Below are 6592 nucleotides of genomic sequence, written 5' to 3'. Positions count from 1 at the left end.
CACCTGTTTTGTTTTTTTATACCTAATTACTTCTTTTTCTTTGAAATGATTATAAATGGAATATACTTTAAGTTTGTTTTCCACATGTTTATTGTGGGTACATACAAATGCAGTTGATTTTTGTGTGTAGAATTAGTTTCTTGTCCCCTTGCTGAACTTGTTATTTCAATTTTTTTTTAACTTTTTTTTAACAGTTTTTTGGGGGATGTTCTATGAAAACAATGTTCTCACCTACAAACAGGAACAGTTTTATTTCTTCATTCCCAATCATTATGCCTTCTTTCTTGCATCTTCACAAGCCAGAAGTTCCAGTGCTACATTAATAGAGTGGGGAAAAGCGGCTTTGCCTTGTTTCTCCAGAATAGCACTCTGTCTTACCACAAAGTATGGGTTTGCTCTGGAAGCTCTGTGGAAGGTTGACGTCATTCCTCTCAATTGCTAACTTCCTGGCTGGGTGTTGGATTCTTTCAAATTCTTTCTAGTTTTCAATGAATGTAATTATCTGGTTTTTGTTCTTTAGCCTATTGATATGGTGAATCACAGTGACTGATTTTTCAGAATGTTGAACTATTCTTGCAGATCTGGAATAAATCCCACTCTGCCATGGTATATAATTCCCTTTCTACTGGTGGATCGCCATGCTAATATTTCCTAGGGGACTTCTACATTTAAGTTCATGAGAAAACTGGTCAGTAGCCTTTATTTTTTTATAGTGTCTTTGAATTTTGGGGGGTATTATTGTATCATGGCAATACTGTCCATCTAAAATGAGTTGGAACTGTTTCTTTGTCTTCTGTTTTTTGAAAAAGACTATGCAAAATCAGTTGTCTAAAAATTTTTAAGTTTGTTATAAATCTTCGCTGAAATCATCTATGCCTAGAAATTCCTTTTTTGAGAGTGTGAGGCAGAAAGACAGATATGAGCTGATGAAAAGAAGGTGGGGCCCACCAAGAACTCTGGGAGTTAGTCAGATAAAGTCAGAGAGCCAGGAAGGACCCACAGAGTTAACACCCCTTGCAGTGTGGCTTCATTCCACATGCTCTGACCTTGAGACTTGCTCTAACTAATGCAGGTGAGGTAGGGCAAAGACATGGGACAAGCATCATGCATGATTAGCTTTTCCTGCCTATGATTAAAAATGCCAAAATGTAGATAGTGTAGTAAGAACAGGAGGGACTCCATCTCAAGGTTAAGATTCCATTTTAAAAGCAGAGAGTTGATAATAATCTAGATTCCTAACACAGTCTTTGATAATCAACCAACAACCTATCTTAAGGCAAGGAAAGCAGTCTTAACTGAGTTCTATATATCATGAAACTATTCTTCATAAATTAAGTTTAAATAAAGATATTTTTCAGATGAATAAAAGTCGGGAGAAGTTATAGTCACTGTATCACTCCTCTACAACAATCTACCAGACTATGGTCCCATCTAGTATTAAGGGACAAAGACTAAAATCCATATACAATAACATTTTGCCGAAGATATATATGCATATATAAAAATTCATTGGAATCCAATAAAAATTATTAGAAAAAATAAATATATTAAGATTGCAGGATTCTAGGATAATATACAAAACACAATTGTGTTTAATAACAATAGTACCAATTAAAAATTAAATTAAAAAAATACCATATACCATACCATAAAAACAACATACATATAAACAAGTTGAACAAAATATGTGCAAGACTTCGACACTAAAAATTATAAAACTATCAAGAAAAATTAATGAAGATTTAAAAAACTGAAGTGCATATCAAGCTCATTGGTTGGAAGATTCAATTAATTAAGATACCCTTTGTCCCTAGGTAGATCTGTTTATTCAGCATATTTCCAATAAAAATCCCCATAGCAAAATGGTATAAACTGATAATGTAATTTCATATTTTATGGAAATGCAAAGGTTCTAGAATAGCTAAAACAATGTTGGTAAAAAAGAACAAACTTGGAGAATTTACACTATCTAATAGCATTAGGTCTTATAATGAAGCTACAATGCTTACTGGCATAAGGATGGACATATAGATCAATGTAATGAAATAAAGCACCCAGAAATAGACAACAACCTTTATGGTCAATAGATTTCAACAATGCTGCCAAGTTAATTCATTGGGGAAATTATAGTCTACTCAAAAAAAAAAATTTCAAAACTTCTGGATAACCCCATAGTGAAAAGTGGATTCCCATCTTAACACACACACACACACACACGCAAATAATTTGAGCACACCATAGACTTGCCTGTAAAAGCTACAACTATGAAACTACTGAAAGAAATCAGAAGAGAATATATCTGTGATTTCAGAAAGTAGGTAGAACTTTCCTAGTCAGGTCACAAAAAGTACTAACCAAAAACCAAAAAAACCTGAGATTTGGACTTTGTCAATATTAAAACATTCTTCTACTAAAAAGACACCATTAAGATAATTAAAGGGCAAGCCACTGACCAGTGGAAGATATCTGCAAAGGGGTAGATCTGATGAAAGACTTGCAAACAGAATATAAATAATTCACATATTGTAAAGGAAAAGACAGGTAACACATTAACCATTTGCAAAAATTTGAATAGATATTTCAACAGAGAAATAAAATCAAATTATTGATAGATACTCAAAAGATACTTGACCTCATCAGTCATCAGCGAAATGCAAATAAAAACCACAGTGTGATACCCTCTGTCACAGACCAGAATGGTCAGTGTTAAAAAGAACTGACAGTACCAAGTGCTGACAAGGAAGCAGAGCAACTGGAAATGAATGTCACACTAATGCAAGCATGACATTGTCCTGACACTTCTGTTTCTCATGCACCAGCTCAGTATGCACCAACCACACTGAATCCTACTCCTGTTATTTACCTCCCAAAATAAAAACATATGGCCACAAAACCAGTTGTATACATATGTTCATAACAGCTAAAACTGAAAAAGATGATTGGATAAACAAATAACTCTATGTCCTTATATTTGCACAGCACTCAGCAATAAGACCCAAAAACTAAGGTGCACACAACAACCTGAACTCCATGTTTGAGCAAAAGTAGACAGCCAAATGAATACATTCTCTTTGGTTCTCTTTGATTTTTGTCTCCAGAACAGGCAAAATCAATGGATGTGGAAAACACTCAGGTGGTGGCTGCCTCTGCAAGCAGAGGGTGATTTGACTGGCAAGGGGCAGGATGGAATTTTCTGGATGAGGGAAACATTTTGGGGGTGTGTGATTACAGGGATATGTATTTGTATCAACATTCATGAAGCTGTACACTTAAAATTTCTGCATTTTGCTGTATTTGAATTGTAGCTCTATATAAATACTCCAGGAAGCTAAAATGAAATGCAACTGTACATGTGACATAGCTCATAATGAAACACCAGATAACTAAATTGCATGTGAGCAGGACCGATATTCAAGTCCCATCACCCCAAGCTGCATGTCCTCGGGCAAATCACTACATGTCCGAATTCAGTCGTATGAAGATTCAGCAAGGTGATATAAAGATGTGCTTAGAACAGCAGCTGCCACAGAGTGAGCTCTCTAGAAATGGAACCTGGTCATGCTATTCTTATTCACAAGTTGAATACACAGTTAGGGCAAGTGTGAAAAACCCACTCCCTTCGTGATTCAATTGAGAGCTACTGCTTGGAATAAAAACTGCAGTTTCACCATATGTAATGATGCAAAAACACCATACCTCAAACGACTTGGCTGTAACCCCAGTGAGTTAAAAAGGAGCACTGCTCTAAAATATAAACCTATTTTTTTTTTAAAGCAGCACTGACCTTTGTGATTCCAGCATTAAAAAATGTGTTTTAAAAGCTTGGACAGAATTGTTGTATAGAATATCGGAGTAGAAGGAGCAAAATTTGTAAATGTTATTTTAAAACATCTGCTTTCAAATATGTAACTACAACTAAATGAATGCATTGAATACTAGGAGAAGAAACGTGACTGAGTCCCGTTCCTGAAAACCTTGCAGGTGTGAGCATCTGAATACCTGTGGTCTCCAGCAGGTGGAGCCTGCAGCACCTTGTGCGCTGGCCCCGCCCAGCACCAGGGCCTCGAGACTGACCCAAGGGCTGTGACCTATAGTGGGAAAACGAGAGGCCAGCAAATTCTGAAGGGAAAAACAGGCTTTGTGTTTGTTTGAGGCGTCAGCATGTGCCTTGGCGGTGGCCAGCTACACCTGCTCAGTGTGTGTGTGTATGTGTGCGTGGGGGGGTGGGGGGGTGCAGGTGCCCATCGTCTGGCCCCAGGAGGCCACTGCAGCTATGTCAGTGTCCATCCCTCTGCTGGACGGGCCACCGCCCCTGTGCTGCGTTGGCACCAGGGCAGCCGTCTTCTTTCAGTCACTTGCCATCTCTGGGGACCTCCTGACTCCCTGCAGGCAGATGTGATGTCAGGCCTCCACTAAAGGACATACCACATTTACTTAGGGGTCTTGCCCTCTGTGCACTTTGCTCATGAGGAACAGGAGCTCACACGTGACAGAAGCATGGTGGCAGTTACTGACTCGGCGTGGAACGGGGAAAGAATAACCTAGAAAGGAAGATGCTTGCTCCTGCATTAACAGAATGGGTGGCTAACCTCTCACGTTGTTATGTTGGGCTAAAGGAAGGGGTTGGGGCAGGGAAGCCCCTGGAGGAGATTCCCGGGCCGAGGGCGCAGGCGCCCAGGTGAGGTCAGCTGCGGGCGTCAGGGGAGCCTGTGCCTGCCGCCTCCCTGACGCTGCTGGACCCCGGCTGGGCAGCGGGCATCTTCCAGAGGAACTGCAGGCTGCCTGCACCGTCCACCAAGTCCCTGTCTCCAGGCTCATTTCCTGCTGTTAGGTCCAGAGAGGATTTAGTGGTGAAAAAGGTCTGGCTGGAGGAGGAGCCCTGAAGTGTAGATGGTTCAACTTATGTTAGCAGCCTTTTCGTGGCTGCTCTGGCCAAGTGCTAGTAATTTCAGCTCTGAGTCTCTGAAGGGTGCAGTCCGTGTGCGGGGGTGACCTGGTACCTGGCCTGTCCTCCTGCTGAGCCCAGGGACCCTGCAAGGATTCCCCCACAAAGGGGTTCACGATTTGGAGAGGAAGCTAATCACATCTCCCTCCAAGGTCTCATTACAAAAGGTTTTCTCTTGAACATCTCATGAAAAAAGCTTACCCCACAGTTGCCTACCAAATCGGAAGCCTGGTTTGATAACCCCCACCACGTGAGCACACAGGGAGAGGCCATAGCAGGCTTGGGGGCACCTGTGCCCCACGCCTGCAGCATCTAGGGGAGACCCATATCAATGTGCTGAATACACCTGACGGGTGTTTCCCATGGAATGTGTCAGCCCAGAATATTTACCAGAGCTGTACGGTATGTAGGTTGGTGTGTATGAGGGTGGTGGTGGCAACTGAGAAATGCATTGGCATTTTCAATATGGTAGGAACACATTGTCTTTCCCACTTAAAATAAGAAGGACTTAATGATCTTGTCTCTGAAAATTGTAATGTGTCGCCTGTAAGGGATTATACTTGGCTGAAGGGGTGGACTCTTCAGGGCAATGGGCTCATTATTTGGATACAAACTGGTTGGAGCAGCAACAAAATCAAACGACATAATCCAAGAGATAGTCCAAGGATGGCAATGATGGAGTCCCAAGCCACTGTAACTGTCCCTCATGTGCCTCCCCACCCCACCCCTTCCCACCCACAATACTCATTTGCTTCCTGTCACTATGGAGTAGTCTGCATTTCCTAGATTTTTATGTAAGTGAAATTGAACCGTATGCACTCTCTTTGTCGGGCTTCTTCACTAAGTAAAATTATTTTTAGATTCATCTATACAGTTGTATGTGTTAATACTTTATTCCTTTTTATTTCAGGGTTTACTCCATTATATACATCTACTGCTATTATGTCTCTGCTCACCTGCCAATGGACATAAGGATCATTTCCCAATAATTTGTTAAAAATATAGCTGCTATGAACATTTCTGTGTGAGTCCTATGTGGTCATATGCTTCCATTTTTCTTGAGCAAAATAGGGAAGTGAATGGCTCGGCCATAAACTGTGTTTAGCATTGTAAGTAATGGCCAAACTGTTTCTTAAAGTGGCCAAGCTGTTACTGTTCACATTCCACAGTGTATGGCAGTTCCAGTTGCTCCATGTCCTTGTTAACACTAAGTGCAAGCCATCTTTCGATGTTACTCATTCTGATAGGTGTGCCCTGCCGTAAGGACCAGTCATGGCCAGCATATTTTCATGGGCTTTTACACCATCCATATTTCTGTTTTAGTTCACATATTTGCCATTTTAAAATTTTTGTTTTGCTATTATTGATCCTTTATCATGTATATGATTTAGAAATACTTTCTGCAGAAGTTCTGAATTTTGATTAAGTCTAAGTTGTCACTTTTTCTCTTTAATGGCTTATGTTTTGGTATTGTTTCTAAGAAATCTTAGCCTAACACAAAACCTAATCTATTTTTTTCTTGAAGTTTTACAGTTGTACACTTTATATTTAAGTTTATGGTCAATTATGAGCTAATTTTTGCCTAATGTGTGCAAGTTTATATTTTTGTGTATGGATACCACATGTTCCAGCATTAGTTGGAAAGTT

The sequence above is a fragment of the Manis javanica genome, chromosome 6 (assembly GCF_040802235.1).
Source record: "Manis javanica isolate MJ-LG chromosome 6, MJ_LKY, whole genome shotgun sequence".
Taxonomy (NCBI): Eukaryota; Metazoa; Chordata; class Mammalia; order Pholidota; family Manidae; genus Manis; species Manis javanica.
This window is presented reverse-complemented; position numbering follows the sequence as displayed.